Source organism: Homarus americanus, unplaced genomic scaffold, assembly GCF_018991925.1.
Source record: "Homarus americanus isolate GMGI-L3 unplaced genomic scaffold, GMGI_Hamer_2.0 scaffold23578, whole genome shotgun sequence".
Lineage (NCBI taxonomy): Eukaryota > Metazoa > Arthropoda > Malacostraca > Decapoda > Nephropidae > Homarus > Homarus americanus.
In genome coordinates, this window is record NW_024733231.1 from 9,609,212 (window position 1) to 9,628,706 (window position 19,495).

Sequence of the window (19,495 nt, forward strand, 5' to 3'; positions counted from 1 at the left end):
GTGAACTAGACCACACATGAGGGAGGGTGTGGGTCCAGCATCAGGTGAACAAGACCACACAGGAGGGAGGGGTGAGGTCCAGCATGAGGGTGAACAAGACCACACAGGAGGGAGGGTGTAGGTCCAGCATCAAGGTGAACTAGACCACACACGGAGGGAGGGTGTAGGTCCAGCATGAGGGTGGAACAAGACCACACAGGAGGGAGGGCGTAGGTCTAGCATGAGGGAGAACAAGACCACACTACCCCTTCCTGTTCGTGGTGGGGACATGTGTGTGGGCTCTGTGTAATGGGTGGTTAACGAAAACTAATCGAACAAACTTACCTCAATAAATATGGTGCTGTACTATCCACGCTGACGACCACCGATGCACCAAACTGGCCTTTAACACAACAGTAACTGGATCCATCATCTGTAAAGAAAACAAAACTAAATATTCTTCCATTGCGTCCTCAGGTTTTGGTACGAGAATTGTTTTTTTACGTTTTTCATTTTTCTACTCAAATCTGACTTTAAAGATTTATAAGAACAAATTACCATTTATTTTTAACAAGCTGCTAATTTACAAAAAAATGGAGATTAAATAAAGTCATATTATAATAGTAAAGTATTGTCAATTAGTCGCTGTGATTAAGAGCGTTAACGACCATTAACCTACGTTTGTTCATAATAAATTAACTCGTGTATCTTAATATATTGTCAAGTATTTCTGTTTAAAATAAATCTGTACAAATAACCTTAATATATAGATCTTTACACAATATAAATTTAACCACTTAAATACACTAAAAACAACACTTACTGTAGTTCACTTTATAAACAGTGAGAGAGACAGCACCTCCCCCATTCGTGTCTGTATTGGCACTGAAGCTCCACGTGTCAGTCAATCGCATCTGTTTAGTCTTCTTCCCGCCAAAAAGTTTATCCAAATAAGGAAACAAAAAAATAAATCCAACATCAATCGAACATACAAGATTTAATACAAATTTTAGGGTAAATTAATTTATATCGTAATGAAGAAACACTCGTTTGTAGACAAGATGGGAAAGTTACCATCTATATTGATAAAAAAAATGTGATGTTTTAGATCATCCTAGCAGCGCCATCTGTTGACCTGACCCGTTACTATACGAGAAACGTTTTAAACATGGTATTACTCATTGTCACGATTGTTTGAATTTGAGTTTCGCCTTTAAGATGATGTAAACAAACCATAGTATTTGTAAACAAGCCATAGTATATGTAAACAAACCATAGTATACATAAACAAGCCATAGTATATGTAAACAAAGCAGACGACGCACAGTACCTGCCATCTATTGAGCCGACCCAGCAGTTTTAAGAGTTAATGATTCGTTTAGTTTCTCTGATTTACTGAATTATATCATAAAAAATACTTTAATATTACTAACACATTTACTTTTATCTAATAAAAATATAATACTTTTAACTAAACACTTAACTCAGAAAACCTTTCGTGGAGAAATATAAACGAAATACTTCCCGACTACAATAATGGAAGTTACCGAACTTTACTGGGTGGTTACCACTGATTAGTTATAGATAGATAGATAGATAGATAGATAATTCCAAGCTCTCTAATCTCTCAGGGTAGCCGAGGTGCCGTAGTGCAGGCACCAGTCTGGTGGCCCTACTTTGGACATTTTCAATCAACTGACAGTCCCTAGCATATCTCGGGGACCAAACGGGGTGACAGTACTCCAGATGGGGAAGCACTTCACTCTTGAAGATCGTTACGACGGACGGTCTAGATATCTGAACGACCTTCTTATAAGACCCAATAATTTGTTGCCTGATTTACCTTCTTCTCGCAATGGCCCGAGAACTTCAGCTCATTGTCAACATACACACCCGCTTTAGGGGGTGGAATCCTGCCGTTGTTTAGGGCAAAATCATAACATCTTCTAGGGCGAAATCCTACCGAATTCTGGGGCAGAATCCTACCGTTTTCTGGGGTGGAATCATTCCGTATTCTGAGGCGAAATCCTACCGTCTCCTGGCACAGAATCCTACCGTATTTTGGGCGAACTTACTCTATTCTGAGGCGGAATCCTACCTTATTCTGAAGCGTAATCATGCCGTATTCTGAGGCGAACCTACCGTCTCCTGGGACAGAATCCTACCGTATTTTGGGCGGAATCATACCCTATTCTAGGGCGGAATCCTACCCTATTCTGGGCCGGAATCCTAGTCTATTCTGGGGCGGAATCCCACCCTATTCTTGTGCAGAACCCCACCATCTTCTGGAGCGGAATCCTACCGTAATAAGGGCGGAATTCGACCGTTTTCTGGGGCAAAATCTTTCCGTCTTTGGGGACAGAATCCTACCGTCTGCTGGTACAGAAACCCTACCGTTTTCTGGAGTGATATCCTACCGTCTCCTTGGGCAGAATCCTAGCCTATTCTGGGGCGGAATCCTACGGTCTCCAGGGGTAGAATCCTACCGTATTTTGGTCGGAATCCTATCCTATTCTGGGAGGAATCCTACCCTATTCTGGGACGGAATCCTACCTTATTTTGAGGCCGAATCCTACCGTTTCCTGGGGCAGAATCCTACCATCTTCTGGGGCAGAGTCCTACCATCTTCTAGGGCGGCTCCTACCGTATTCTGGCGCACAATCCTACCGTATTCTGAGACAGAATTCTACCGTATTCAGGAGCGGAATCCTACCGTATTCTGGGCGGAATTCGACCGTTTTCTGGGGCAAAATCTTACCGTCTTTGGGGACAAAATCCTCCCGTCTGCTGGCTCAGAAACGTACAGTTTTCTGGAGCGATATCCTACCGTCTCCTTGGGCAGAATCCTACCTTATTCTGGGGCGGAATCCTACTGTCTTCTTGGGTGGATTCTTACCGTTTTCTCCGGCGGAATTCTTCCGTGTTTGGGGGACTAATTCCTACCGTCTTCTGGGGCGGAATCCTATTGTCTTCTGGGGCGAAATCCTACCATTTTAGAGGGTGTAATCCTACCGTTGTTTAGGGCGAAATCATAACATCTTCTAGGGCGAAATCCTACAGTGTTCTGCAACAGAATCCTCCCATTTTCTGGCGCAGAATCCTACCATATTCTGGAGTAGAATCCTACCGTGTTCTGGGGTGGAATCATACCGTATTCTGAGGTGAAATCCTTCCGTCTCCTGGGACAAAATCCTACCGTATTCTGGCACAGAATCCTACCGAATTCTGGCGCAGAATCCTTCCGTATTATGAAGCGGAATCCTACCGTATTCTGGTCGGAATCCGACAGTTTTCTGGGGCAGAATCTAACCGTCTTTGGGGACAGAATCCTTCCATCTGCTGGCGCAGAATCCTACCGTTTTCTGGAGCGATATCCTACCGTCTCCTTGGGCAGAATCCTAGCATATTCTGGGGCGAAATCCTACCCTATTTTGGAGCAGAATCCTACCATCCTCTGGGGCGGGATCCTACCGTATTCTGTTGCAGAATCCTACCGTCTTCAGGGGCGGATTCCTTCCATCTTCTAGGGCGGAATCCTACCATATTCTGGGGCAGAATCCTACCGTGTTCTGGGGTGGAATCATACCGTATTCTGAGAGGAAATCCTTCCGTCCACAGGGGACAAAATCCTACCGTATTCTGGCATAGAATCCTACCGAATTCTGGCGCAGAATCCTACCGTATTATGAAGCGGATTCCTTCCATCTTCTAGGGCGGAATCCTACCGTATTCTGGAACAGAATTCTACAATATTCTGTAGCGGAATCCTACTGTATTGTAGACAGAATCCTACGTTTCTGGAGCGATATCCTACCGTCTCCTTGAGCAGAATCCTAGCGTATTCTGGGACGGAATCCAACCTTATTTTGAGGAGGAATCCTACCGTCTCCTAGGGCAGAATCCTACCGTATTTTGGGCTGAATCCTATCCGAAGGTGGGGTGGAATCCTACCCTATTCTGGGGCAGAACCCTGCCATTTTCTTGGGCTGGATCCTACCGTACTCTGGTACTGAATCCAACCGTCTTCTTGGGCGGATTGCTTCCATCTTCTAGGGCGGAATCCTACCGTATTCTGGCGCACAATCCTACCGTATTCTGGGGCAGAATTCTACCGTATTCTGGAGCGGAATCCTACCGTATTCTGGACGGAATTCGACCGTTTTCTAGGGCAGAATCTTACCGTCTTTGGGGACAGAATCCTACCGTCTGCTGGCGCAGAAACCTATAGTTTTCTGGAGCGATATCCTACCATCTCCTTGGGTATATTTCTAGCGTATTCTGGGGCGGAATCCTACCGTTTCCTGGGACAAAATCGTACCGTATTTAGGGCGGAATCATACCCTATTCTTGGGCGGTGTACTACAATATTCTAGGACGGAATCCTACCCTATTCTGAGGCAGAACCCTACCATCTTCTTAGGCTGGATCCTACCGTACTCTGGGACAGAATCCTACCGTCTTCTGGGGCGGATTCCTTCCATCTTCTAGGTTAGGTTAGGTTAACTTAGGTTCGGTTAGTTTAATGCCATTTAAAGTTACATGAACGCCATTTAAAGTTAGTTAAACGCCATTTAAAGTTAGTTGAACGCCATTTCAAGTAAGTTTAACTCCATTTAATGTTAGTTGAATGCCATTTAAAGCTAGTTTATCGCCATTCAAAGTTGTTTAATGCCATTTAAAGTTAGTTTAATGCTATTTGCAGTTAGTTTAACGCCATTTAAAGTTAGTTTAACGCCATTTGAAGCACGTTGAATGTAGTTTTAAGTCAGTTTAACGCCATTTGAAGTTAGTTTAACACCATTTAAAGTTAGTTGAACGCCATTTAAAGTTAGTTGAACGACGTTTGAAGTTAGTTTAACGCCATTTAAAGTTAGTTTAACGCCATTTAAAGTTAGTTTAACATCATTTAAATTTAGCTTAACGTCATTTAAGTTAGTTTCATTTCATTTAATTTAGTTTAATGCCATTTAAAGTTAGTTTAATGCCATTTAAGGTTAGTTTAATGCCATTTGAAGTTAGTTTAACGCCATTTAAAGTTAGTTTAACGCCATTTAAAGTTAGTTTAACACTATTTGAAGCGCATTTAATGCAATTTAAAGTTAGTTGAACACCATTTAAAGTTACTTGAACGCCATTTAAAGTTAGTTTAAGGCTATTTAAAATATATTTAACGCCGTTTGAAGTTAGTTGAATGCCATTTAAATTTTGTTTAACGCTATTTAAAGTTAGTTTAACGCCATTTGAAGTGCGTTTAATGCCATTTAAAGTTAGTTTAAAGCCATTTAAAGTTTGTTTCATGCCATTTAAAGTTAGTTTAACGCCATTTAAAGTTAGTTTAATGCCATTTAAAGCTAGTTTTATGCCATTTCATGTTAGTTTAATGCTAATTGCAGTATGTTTAACGCCATTTAAAATTAGTTTAACGACATTTGAAGCACGTTGAATGTAGTTTCAAGTCAGTTTAACGCCATTTGAAGTTAGTTTAACACCATTTAAAGTTACCTGAACGCCATTTAAAGTTAGTTTAACGCTATTTAAAATATATTTAACGCCATTTGAAGTTAGTTGAATGCCATTCAAATTTTGTTTAACGCTATTTAAAGTTAGTTTAACTCCATTTGAAGTTAGTTTAACATCGTTTAATGTTTGTTTAACTCCATTTGAAGCACAATTAACGCCATTTAAAGTTAGTTTAACGCCATTTGAAGTGCGTTTAATGCCATTTAAAGCTAGTTTAAAGCCATTTAAAGTTTGTTTCATGCCATTTGATGTTAGTTTAACGCCATTTAAAGTTAGTTTAATGCCATTTAAAGCTAGTTTTATGCCATTTAATGTTAGTTTAATGCTAATTGCAGTATGTTTAACGCCATTTAAAATTAGTTTAACGACATTTGAAGCACGTTGAATGTAGTTTCAAGTCAGTTTAACGCCATTTGAAGTTAGTTTAACGCCATTTAAAGTTAGTTGAACGCAATTTAAAGTCAGTTGAACGCCATTTAAAGTTAGTTGAACAACGTTTGAAGTTAGTTTAACTCCATTTAAAGTTAGTTTAACGCCATTTAAAGTTAGTGTGACGCCATTTGAAGCACGTTTATTGCCATTTAAAGTTAGTTTAATGCTATTTATAGATAATTTAACGCTATTTAAAGTTAGTTGAATGCAATTTAAAGTTGTTAAAAGCCATTTGAAGTATGTTTAACGACATTGAAAGTTAGTTTAACGCCATTTAAAGTTAGTTTAACATCATTTAAAGTTAGCTTAACGTCATTTAAGTTAGTTTCCTGTCATTTAATTTAGTTTAATGCCATTTAAAGTTAGTTTAATGCCATTTGAAGTTAGTTTAACGCCATTTAAAGTTAGTTTAACGCCATTTAAAGTTAGTTTAACACTATTTGAAGCGCATTTAATGCAATTTAAAGTTAGTTGAACACCATTTAAAGTTACTTGAACGCCATTTAAAGTTAGTTTAACGCTATTTAAAATATATTTAACGCCGTTTGAAGTTAGTTGAATGCCATTTAAATTTTGTTTAACGCTATTTAAAGTTAGTTTAACGCCATTTGAAGTGCGTTTAATGCCATTTAAAGTTAGTTTAAAGCCATTTAAAGTTTGTTTCATGCCATTTAAAGTTAGTTTAACGCCATTTAAAGTTAGTTTAATGCCATTTAAAGCTAGTTTTATGCCATTTCATGTTAGTTTAATGCTAATTGCAGTATGTTTAACGCCATTTAAAATTAGTTTAACGACATTTGAAGCACGTTGAATGTAGTTTCAAGTCAGTTTAACGCCATTTGAAGTTAGTTTAACACCATTTAAAGTTACTTGAACGCCATTTAAAGTTAGTTTAATGCTATTTAAAATATATTTAACGCCATTTGAAGTTAGTTGAATGCCATTCAAATTTTGTTTAACGCTATTTAAAGTTAGTTTAACTCCATCTGAAGTTAGTTTAACATCATTTAATGTTTGTTTAACTCCATTTGAAGCACAATTAACGCCATTTAAAGTTAGTTTAACGCCATTTGAAGTGCGTTTAATGCCATTTAAAGCTAGTTTAAAGCCATTTAAAGTTTGTTTCATACCATTTGAAGTTAGTTTAACGCCATTTAAAGTTAGTTTAATGCCATTTAAAGCTAGTTTTATGCCATTTAATGTTAGTTTAATGCTAATTGCAGTATGTTTAACGCCATTTAAAATTAGTTTAACGACATTTGAAGCACGTTGAATGTAGTTTCAAGTCAGTTTAACGCCATTTGAAGTTAGTTTAACGCCATTTAAAGTTAGTTGAACGCAATTTAAAGTCAGTTGAACGCCATTTAAAGTTAGTTGAACAACGTTTGAAGTTAGTTTAACTCCATTTAAAGTTAGTTTAACGCCATTTAAAGTTAGTGTGACGCCATTTGAAGCACGTTTATTGCCATTTAAAGTTAGTTTAATGCTATTTAAAGATAATTTAACGCTATTTAAAGTTAGTTGAATGCAATTTAAAGTTGTTGAAAGCCATTTGAAGTATGTTTAACGACATTGAAAGTTAGTTTAACGCCATTTAAAGTTAGTTTAACATCATTTAAAGTTAGCTTAACGTCATTTAAGTTAGTTTCCTGTCATTTAATTTAGTTTAATGCCATTTAAAATTAGTTTAATGCCATTTAAGGTTAGTTTAATGCCATTTGAAGTTAGTTTAACGCCATTTAAAGTTAGTTTAACGCCATTTAAAGTTAGTTTAACACTATTTGAAGCGCATTTAATGCAATTTAAAGTTCGTTGAACACCATTTAAAGTTACTTGAACGCCATTTAAAGTTAGTTTAACGCCATTTAAAATATATTTAACGCCATTTGAAGTTAGTTGAATGCCATTTAAAGTTAGTTTAACGCTATTTACAGTTAGTTTAACTCCATTTGAAGTTAGTTTAACATCATTTAAAGTTTGTTTAATGCCATTTGAAGTTAATTTAGCGCCATTTAAGGTTAGTTGAATGCCATTTAGAGCTAGTTGAACGCCAATTGAAGTTAGTTTAATGCCATTTAAAGTTATTGTGACGCCATATGAAGCGCGTTTAATGCCATTTAAAGTTAGTTTAACGCCATTTAAAGTTAGTTTAACACCACATAAGGTTAGTTTAACGCCATATGAATCGCATTTAACGCCATCTAAAGTTATTTTAACGTCATTTAAAGTTAGTTTAACGTCTCTTAAAGTTAGTTTAATGCCATTTGAATTTAGTTTAACACCATTTGAAGTAACTTTAGCGTAATTTAAGGTTAGTTGAATGCCATTTGAAGTTAGTTTAACACCATTTAAAGTAAGTTTAACGCCATTTGAAGTAAGTTTAACGCCATTTAAATTTACTTTAATGCAATTTAAAGTTAATTTTATGCCATTTAACGTTAGTTTAAAGCCATTTAAAGTTAGTTTCACGCCATTTGAAGTTAGTTTAACGCCATTTAAAGTTCGTTTAATACCATTTAAAGTTAGTTTTATGCCATTTATCATTAGTTTAATGCTATTTGCAGTTAGTTTAACGCCATTTTAAGTTAGTTTAACGCCATTTGAAGCATGTTGAATGTAGTTTAAAGTCAGTTTAACGCCATATGAAGTTAGTTTAACGCCATTTAAAGTTAGTTGAACGCCATTTAAAGTTAGTTTAACGCCATTTAAAGTAAATTTAATGCAATTTGAAGTTAGTTTTACTCCATTTAAAGTTAGTTTAACGCTATTTGAAGTGAATTGTATGACATTTAAAATTAGTTTAAAGGCACTTAAAGTTATTTTAACGCCATTTGAAGTTAGTTTAACGCCATTTAAAGTTAGTTTAATGCCATTATAAGTAAATTTCATGCCATTTGAAGTTATTTTAACTCCATTTAAAGTTAGTTTAATGATATTTGAAGAGAATTGAATGACATTTAAAATTAGTCTAACGCCATTTAAAGTTAGTTTAAGGCCATTTAAAGTTAGTTTAATGCCATTTAAAGTTAGTTTAACACCATTTAAAGTAAGTTTAACGCCATTTGAAGTAAGTTTAACGCCATTTAAATTTACTTTAATGCAATTTAAAGTTAATTTTATGCCATTTAACGTTAGTTTTAAGCCATTTAAAGTTAGTTTCACGCCATTTGAAGTTAGTTTAACGCCATTTAAAGTTCGTTTAATACCATTTAAAGTTAGTTTTATGCCATTTATCATTAGTTTAATGCTATTTGCAGTTAGTTTAACGCCATTTTAAGTTAGTTTAACGCCATTTGAAGCACGTTGAATGTAGTTTAAAGTCAGTTTAACGCCATATGAAGTTAGTTTAACGCCATTTAAAGTTAGTTGAACGCCATTTAAAGTTAGTTTAACGCCATTTAAAGTAAATTTAATGCAATTTGAAGTTAGTTTTACTCCATTTAAAATTAGTTTAACGCTATTTGAAGTGAATTGTATGACATTTAAAATTAGTTTAAAGCCACTTAAAGTTATTTTAACGCCATTTGAAGTTAGTTTAACGCCATTTAAAGTTAGTTTAATGCCATTATAAGTAAATTTCATGCCATTTGAAGTTATTTTAACTCCATTTAAAGTTAGTTTAATGATATTTGAAGAGAATTGAATGACATTTAAAATTAGTCTAACGCCATTTAAAGTTAGTTTAAGGCCATTTAAAGTTAGTTTAATGCCATTTAAAGTTAGTTTAACAACATTTAAAGTTTGTTTAACGCCATTTGAAGCGCGTTTAATGCCATTTAATGTTAGTTTAACGCCATTTTAAGTTAATTTAACGCCATTAAAAGTTACTTGAATGCAATTCAAAGTTAGTTGAAATCTATTTAAAGTTAGTTGAACGCCATTTAAAGTTAGTTTAAACCCATTTAAATTATTTTAACGCCATTTAAAGTTTGTTTAACGCCATTTAAAGTTAGTTGGACACCTTTTACAATTTTTTGAACGCCATTTAAAGTTAGTTAACTCCATTATAAATTAGTTTTACGCCATATGAAGTTCCTTTAATGCCATTTAAATTTAGTTTAACGCCATTTAATGTTAGTTTAACGCCACTTAAGGTTATTTTAACGCCATATGAAGCGCGTTTAACGCCATTTACGATTAGTTTAATGTCATTAAAACTTAGTTTAATGCCGTTTAAAGTTACTTTAATGGCATTTGAAGTTAGTTTAACGCCATTTAAAGTTAGTTTAACGCCATTTGAAACGCATTGCATGACATTTAAAGTTAGTTTAAAGCCAATAAAAGTTAGTTTAACGTCTTTTAAAATTAGTTTAACGCCATATGAAGCGCGTTTAACGCCATTTACGATTAGTTTAACGTCATTAAAAGTTAGTTTAATGCCATTTAAAATTAGTTTAATGCCATTTAAAGTTCGTTTAATGCCATTAAAGTTACATTAATGCCATTTGAAGTTAGTTTAACGCCATTTGAAATTAGTTTAACGCCATTTAAAGTTAATTTTACGCCACTTAAGGTTAATATAACGCAATTTAAAGTCAATTTAACGTCATTTAAAGTTAATTGAATGCAATTCAAAGTTAGTTGAAAGCCATTTAAAGTTAGTTGAGCGCCATTTAAAGTTAGTTTAAACCCATTTAAGGTTAGTTTATCACCATTTACAGTTAGTTTAACGCTCTTTGAAGCGCGTTTAACGACATTTAATGTTAATTGAACGCCATTTAAAGGTAGTTTAACGCCATTTGAAATTAGTTTAACGCTATTCGAATTTAGTTTAATGCCATTTAAAATTAGTTTAACGCTATTGAAGTGAGTTGAATGACATTTAAAATTAGTTTAAAGCCATTTAAAGTTAGTTTAACGCCATTTAAAATTAGTTTAACGCCATTTGAAGTTAGTTTAATGCCATTATAAGTAAATATAATGCCATTTGAAGTTAGTTTAACTCCATTTAAAGTTAGTTTATCGCTATTGAAGTGAATTGAATGACATTTAAAATTAGCTTAAAGCCATTTAAAGTTAGTTTAATGCCATTGAAAGTTAGTTTAATGCCATTTGAAGTTAGTTTAGCACCATGTAAAGTTAGTTTAACGCCATTTGAAGTTCCTTTAATGACATTTAAAGTTAGTTTAACGTCATTTAAAGTTAGTTTAACATCTTTTAAAATTAGTTTAACTCCATTTAAAGTTAGTTTAATGCCATTTAAAGGTATTTTAATGCCATTATAAGTAAGTTTAATGCCATTTAAAGTTAGTTTAAAGCTATTTGAATTGCATTGAATGACATTTAAAATTTTCTTTAAAGCCATTTAAAGTTAGTTTAATGCCATTAAAAGTTAGTTTAATGCCATTTGAAGTTAGTTTAACACAATGTAAAGTTAGTTTAACGCCATTTAAAGTAAGTTTAACGCCATTTGAAGTTTGTTTAACGCCATTTAAAATTAGTTTAACGCCATTTAAAGTTAAATTAACGCCATTTAAAATTAGTTTAACGCCACATGAAGTTACTTTAACGCCATTTGAAGTTACTTTAACACCATTTGAAGTTAGTTTAACACTATTTAAAGATTAACGACATTTAAAGTTCGTTTAATGCCATTTAAAGTTAGTTTAACGCCATTTAAATTTAGTTTAACGCCACTTAAAGTTAGTTTAATGCCATATGAAGCGCATTTAACGCCACTTAATGTTAGTTTAACGTCATTTAAAGTTAGTTTAAATTCATTTAAAGTTAGTTTAACGCCAATTAAAGCGCGTTTAATGAGATTCAAAGTTAGTTTACCGCCATTTGAAGCATATTGAATGACATTTAAAGTTACTTTAATGCCATTTAAAGTTAGTTTAATGTCATTTGAAGTTAGTTTAAAGCCATTTGAAATTAGTTTAACGCCATTCGAAATTAGTTTAATGCCATTTAAAGTTAGTTTAATGCCATTATAAGTAAATATAATGCCATTTGAAGTTAGTTTAAGACCATTTAAAGTTAGTTGAATGCCATTTAACGTTAGTTTAACGCCATTTAAAATTAGTTTAACGCAATTTGAAGTTCGTTTAATGAAATTTAAAGTTAGTTTAACGCCATTTACAGTTAGTTTTTCGCCATTTAAAGTTACTTTAATGCCATTTAAAGTTACTTTAATAGCATTAAAAGTTAGCTTAATACCATAAAAAGTTAGTTTAACACCATTTAAAGTTATTTTAACGTCATTTAATGTTAGTTTAACGCCATGTAAAGTCTGTTTAACGCCATTTAAAGTACGTTTTTGCCATTTAAAGTTAGTCTAAAGATATGTAATGTTTGTTTAATGCCATTTAAAGTTAGTTTCATGCTATATAAAGTTACTTTAATGACATTAGAAGTTAGTTTAACGACATTTGAAGCGCATTGAACCCCATTTCAAGGCAGTTAAACGCCATTTAAAGTTAGTTTAATGCCATTTAAAATTAATTTAACACCATTTAAAGTCAGTTTATCGCCATTTGAAGTTAGATAAAAGCATTTAAAGTTAGTTAAATGCCATTTGAAGTTATTTGAACGCCGTTTGAAGCTAGTTGAACGCCATATTAAGTTAAATGAACGCTATTTAAAGTTAGTTGAATGCCGTCTAAAGTTAGTTTAACGCCATTTAAAATTAGTTTATCGCTACTTGAAGCGCGTTTATCGTCATATAAGGTTAATTGAACGCCATTTAATGTTAATTGAACGCCATATGAAATTAGTTTAACGCCATTTAAAGTTAGTTTAACGCCATTTGAAGCGCATTGAATTACATTTACGGTTAGTTTAAAGCCATTTAAAGTTACTTCAATGCTATTTGAAAGTTAGTTTAACGTCTTATGAAGTTAGTTTAACGCCATTTAAAGTTAGTTTAACGCCATATAAAGTTAGTTTTTCTCCATTTAAAGTTACTTTAATGCCATTTAAAGTTACTTTAATGCCATTAAAAGTTAGCTTAATGCCATTATAAGTTAGTTTGACGCCATCTAAAGTTAGTTTAACGCCATATGAAGCGCATTTAACACCATTTAGGTTAGTTTAACATCATTTAAAGTTAATTTAACGTCATTTAATGTTAGTTTAACTCCATTTAAAGTGAGTTTAACACCATTCAAAGCAAGTTTTTTGCCATTTAAAGTTAGTCTAACGCCATTTAAAGTTAGTTTAATGCCATTTAAAGTCAGTTTAATGCCATATAAAGTTAGTTTAATGCCATTAGAAGTTAGTTTAATGCGATTTAGAGTTAGTTTAATGACATTTCTAGTGCATTGAATCCCATTTCAAGGCAGTTTAACGCCATTTGAAGTTAATTTAATGCCATTTAAAGTTATATTAATGCCATATGAAGTGCGTTTAACGCCATTTAAAGTTAGTTTAATGTCATTTAAAGTTAGTTTAATATCATAAATAGTTAGTTTAAGGCAATTTAAAGTAAGTTGTACGCCATTTGAAGTAAATTTAACGCCATTTAAAGTTATTTAAAGCCATTTAAAGTTTATTTAACGCCATTTAATGTTAGTTTAATGCCATTTAAAGTTAGTTTAATGCCATATAAAGTTAGCTTAATGCCATTAGAAGTTAGTTAATGCCATATAAAGTTAGTTTAATGCCATTAGAAGTTAGTTTAATGCCATTAGAAGTTAGTTTTTCGCGATTTAAAGTTACTTTAATGCCATTTAAAGTTAGTTTAACACCATTTAAAGTTTGTTTAACGCCATTTAAGATTAGTTTAACGCTATTTGAAGCCCGTTTATCATCAAATAAGGTTAATTGAACGCCATTTTATTTTAGTTTAACCCATTTGAATTTAATTTAACGCAACTTAAAGTTAGTTTAATGCCATTTAAAGCTAGTTCAATGCCAATTCAAGTTATTTTATCGCCATTTGAAGTTAGTTGAACGTATTTAAAGTTAGTTGAATGCATTTAAAGTTAGTTGAACGCCATTTGAAGTTAGTTGAACGCCATTTGAAGTTAGTTGAACGCCATTTAAAGTTAGTTTAATGCCATTTAAAATTAGTTTAACGCCATTTGAAGTTAGTTTAATGCCATTTAAAGTTAGTTGAATGCCATTTGAAGTTAGTTGAATGCCATTTAAAGGTAGATTAACGCCATTTAAAGTTAGTTGAACGGCATTTAAAGTTAGCTTAACGCTAATTAAGATTAGTTTAAAGCCATTTAAAATAATTTAATGCAATTTAATGCCATTTAAAGTTAGTTTAACGCCATTTGAAATGAGTTTACCGCAATTTGAAGTTAGTTTAACGCCATTTAAAGTTAGTTTAACGCCATCTAAAGTTAGTTTTTCGCCATTTAAAGTTAATTTAATGCCATTTAAAGTTAGTTTAATGCCGTTAAAAGTTGGCTTCATGCCATTAAAAGTTTGCTTAATGCCATTTTAAGTTAGTTTAACACCAGTTAAAGTTAGTTTAACGCCATCTAAAGTTAGTTTAATGCCATATGAAGCGCATTTAACGCCATTGAGGTTTGTTTAACGTCATTTAAAGTTAGTGTAACGTCATTTAATGTTAGTTTAACGCCATTTAAAGTAAGTTTAACGCCATTTAAAGTTAGTTTTTCGCCATTTAATGTTAGTCTAACGCCATTTAATGTTAGTTTAATGCCATTTAAAGTTGTTTAATGCCGTATGAAGTTAGTTTAATGTCATTAGAAGTTAGTTTAATGCCATTTAGAGTTAGTTTAACGACATTTCAAGCGCATTGAATCCCATTTTAAGGCAGTTTAACACCGTTTGAAGTAAATTTTATGCCATTTGAAGTTAGTTTAATGCCATTTAAAGTTAGTTTAATTCCATTTAATGTTAGTTTAATGTTAGTTTAACGACATTTAAAGTTAGTTTAACGCCGTTTAATTTGAAGCGCGTTTATCGTCATATAAGGTTAATTGACCGCCATTTAAAGTTAATTGAACGCCATTTAAAGTTAGTTGAATGCATTTAAAGTTAGTTAAACGCCATTTGAAGTTAGTTGAACGCCATTTGAAGTTAGTTGAACGCCATTTGAAGTGAGTTGAACGCCATTTAAAGAGAGTTGAATGCCATTTATAGTTTGTTTAATGCCATATGAAGCTTAGTTGAATGCCATTTAAAGGTAGATTAACACCATATAAAGTTAGTTGAACGGCATTTATAATTAGTCTAACGCCAATTAAGATTAGTTTAACGCCATTTAAAGTTATTTTTAATGCAATTTAATGTAAGTTTAATGCCATTTAAAGTTTGTTTAATGCCATTTGAAGTTAGTTTAGTGCCATTTAAAGTTAGTTTAACGCCATTTGAAGTTAGTTTATCGCCATTTAAAGTTACTTGAATTCCATTTAAAGTTTACTGTAATGCCATTAAAAGTTAGCTTAATGTCATCAAAACTTAGTTTATTGCCATTTTAAGTTAGTTTAACACCATTTAAAGTTAGTTGAACGTCACTTAAAGTTAGTTTAATACCATTTAAAATGCGTTTAATGCCATTTAAGGTTAGTTGAATGCCATTTGATGTTAGTTTAACGCCATTTAAAGTTAGTTTAACGAAATTTAAAGTTAGTTTAATGCCATTTAAAGTTACTTTAACGCCATTTAAAATTAGTTTAACGTCATTTGAAGTTTGTCTAACTCGATTTAAAGTTAGTTTAATGCTATTTGAAGCGTGTTTGATGCCATTTAAAGTTAGTTGAATGCTAATTAAAGTTAGTTTAACGCCATTTGAAGTTAGTTTAACGTCATTTAAAATTAGTTTAACATCATTTAAAGTTCGTTTAACGCCATTTAAAGTTAGTGTAAACCCAATTTAAAGCTGGTTTAATGCCATTTAAAGTTAGTTTAATGCCATTTGAAGTTAGTTAAATGCCATTTAAAGTTAGTTTAACGCCATTTAAAGTTAGTTGAACGCCATTTGAAGTAAGTTGAACGCCATTTAAAGTTAGTTTTACGCCATTTCAAGGGTATTTAATGCCATTTAAAGCTAGTTTAACGCAATTTAAAGTTAATTTAACGCCATTTAATGTTAGTTGAATGCAATTTATAGTTACTTGAAAGCCATTTAAAGTTAGTTGAACGCTATTCAAAGTTAGTTTAACGCCATTTAAAATTAGTTTAAAGCCATTTGAAGTTAGTTTAACGCCATTTGAAGTTAGTTTAACGCCATTTGAAGTTCGTTTAATACCATTTAAAGTTAGTTTAACGCCATTTGAAGCGAGTTTAACGCCATTTAATGTTGTTTTAACGCCATTTAAAGTTTGTTTAACGCAATTTGAAGTACATTGTATGACATTTCAAGTCAGTTTATCGCCATTTGAAGTACGTTTAACGCCCTTTAAAGTTAGTTTAACGCAATTTCAACTCAGTTTATCGCCATTTGAAGTTAGTAGAACGCATTTAAAATTGGTTGAACGCCATTTAAAGGTAGTTCAACGCCATTTAAAGTTAGTTTAACCCTATTTAAAGATTGTTTAACGCCATTTATAGTTAGTTCAACGCTCTTTAAAGCTATTTCGACGCAATTTAAAGTGAAATAAACTCCATTTAAAGTGCTTTTAACGCCGTTCAGACTTAGTTTAAGGCCATTTGAAGTTATTTGAATGCCATTTGAAGTTAGTTTAATGCCATTTAAAGTTAGTTTAACACCATTTACAGTTAGTTTAACGGCATTTAATGTTAGTTTAACGGCATTTAAAGTTAGTTTCACACCATTTGAAGAGCATTTAATGCCATTTAAAGTTAGTTTCAAGCCATTTAAAGTTTGTTTAACGCCATTTAATGTTAGTTTAACGCCATTTAGAGTTAGTTTAATGCCATTTGAAGTTAATTTAATGCCATTTAATGTTAGTTTAATTCCATTTAATGTTAGTTTAATGTTAGTTTAACGACATTTAAAGTTAGTTTAACGCAGTTTAATGCTAATTAAACGTAATTTAAAGTAGTTTAATGCCATTTTAAATTAGTTTAACGCAATTTGAAGAGCGTTTCACACCATTTGAAGTTAGTTTAACGCCATTTGAAACGCGTTTAACTCCATGTGAAGCCTGTTTAACCACAATTGAAGCATTGTTAACCCCATTTGAAACCCGTTTACGCCATTTGAAATTTGTTTATTGCCCTCTGAAGCAAGTTTAACTCCATTTGAAGCGCGTTTAATGCCATTTGAAGTTAGTTTAACGCCATTGAAGTGCGTTTAATGCCATTTGAAGCCCGTTTAACGCCATTTGAAGCTCGTTTAACGCCATTTGAAGCGTTTTTAACGCCATTTGATGCGCATATAATGCCCTTTGAAGCACGTTTAATGACATTTAAAGGGCGTCTAACCCTATTTGAAGCGCGTTACACAAACATTTGTAGCGCGTTTAACACCATTTGAAGCGCGTTTAACGCCATTTGAAGCGCGTTTAACGCCATTTGAAGAGTGTTTAACCTCATTTAAAGCACCGTTAACCCCATATGAAGCGTGTTTAACACCATTTGAATCGCCGTTAACCATATTTGAAGCCCGTTTACGACATTTGAAGCGCGGTTAACCCCATCTGAAGACCATTTACGCCATTTTATGAGCGTTTAATGCCATTTGAAGAGCGATTAATGCTATTTGAAGAGCGTTTAACGCCATTTGAAGAGCGGTTAACGCCATTTGATGCACGTCTAACGCCATTTGAAGATAGTTTAACGCCATTTTAAGCATGTTTAACCCTATTTGAAGCGCGTTTATCGACAATTGATGCGCAGTTAAACATTTTTGAAGCGCGTTTAACGTCATTTAAAGTGCGTTTAATCCCATTTGAAGCGCGTTTAACACAATGTGAAGCCCGATTAAGCCATTTAAAGTTTGTTTATTGCCCTTTGAAGTACATTTAACGCCATGTGAAGCGTGTTTAACGCCATTTGATGCGCTTTTAATGCCATTTGAAATTAGCTTAATGCCTTTTTAAGTTAGTTTAAAGCAAATTGAAGCGCGTTTAACGCCATTTGAAGCATGTTTAACGCCATTTAAAGGGCATCTAACCCTATTTGAAGCTCGGTTAACCCCATTTAAAGCCCAGTTACACCATTTGAAGAGCGTTTCATGCCATTTGAAGTGTGTTTAACGGCATTTGATGCGCGTCAAACGCCATTTCAAGAGAGTTTAACGCCATTTGATGCACAGTTAACCCATTTTGAAGCACGTTTAGCGGGATGTGAAGCCCATTTAACGACATTTGAAGCGCGTTTAACGCCATGTGAAGTCCGTTTAACGCCATTTGAAGCTCGTTTAACGCCATTTGATGCACAGTTAACCCCATTTGAAGCGCATTTAACGCCTTGTGAAGCCCGTTTAATGCCATTTGAATCGGGCTAAACACCATCTGAAGCGCGATTAACGCCATTTGATGCGCGTTTAATGCCATTTGATACACGGTTAACCCCATTTGAAGCGCGTTTAACGCCATGTGAAGCCCGTTTAACGCCATTTGAAGAGAGTTTAACGCCATTTGATGCAGGGTTAACCCTATTTAAAGCGCGTTTAACGTCATGTGAAGCCCGTTTAACGCCATATGAAGTGCGTTTCGCGCCATATGAAGCGTGTTTAATGCCATTTGAATCGGGTTAAACACCATCTGAAGCGCGATTAACGCCATTTGATGCTCGTTTTACGCCATGTGAAGCCCATTTAACGCCATTTGAAGCGCGTTTAATTACATGCGAAGCGCGTTTAACGCCATTTGAAGCGCGTTTAAAGTCATTTGAAGCACGGTTAACCCCATCTGAAGCGCGTTTAACATCATTTGAAGCGGGTTAAACACCATTTGAAGATCGTTTAACACATCTTGAAGAGCGTTTAACGCCATTTGATGCACATTTAACGAAATGTGAAGCCCATTTAACGCTATTTGAATAGCATTTAACGCCATTTAAAGGGCGTCTAACCCCATTTGAAGCTCGGTTAACCCCATTTGAAGCCCATTTACGCCATTTGAAGAGCGTTTAATGCCATTTGAAGAGCGTTTAACGTCATTTGATGCGCGTCTAACGCCATTTGAAGCACGTTTAACGCCATTTGAAGAGTGTTTAACGCCATTTGAGGTGCGTTTAACGCGATTTTAAGCACGTTTAATTCCATATGAAGCGCGTTTAATGCCATTTGAAGTTAGTTTACCGCCATTTTAAGTTAGTTTAACGCCATTTGAAACGATTTCAACGCCATTTGAAGTTAGTTTAATGCCATTTGAAGACCATTTACGCCATTTGAAGAGCGTTTAATGTCATTTGAAGTTAGTTTAATGCCATGTGAAGCGTGTTTACCGCCATTTGAAACGCATTCAACGCCCTTTAAAAGGCGTTTAAACTCATTTGAAGCACCATTAGCCCCATTTCAAGCCCCCTTACGACATTTGAATCGCATTTAACGCCATTTGAAGCTCGGTTAACGCCATTTGAAGCGGGTTTAAAGCCATTTGAAGCACAGTTAATCCCATTTCAAGCCCATTTACGCCATTTGAAGAGCTTTTAACGCCATTTAAGGGGCGTCTAAACCCCATTTGAAGCGCGTTTAACGTCATTTCCAGCACGGTTAACCCCTTTTGAAGCGCGT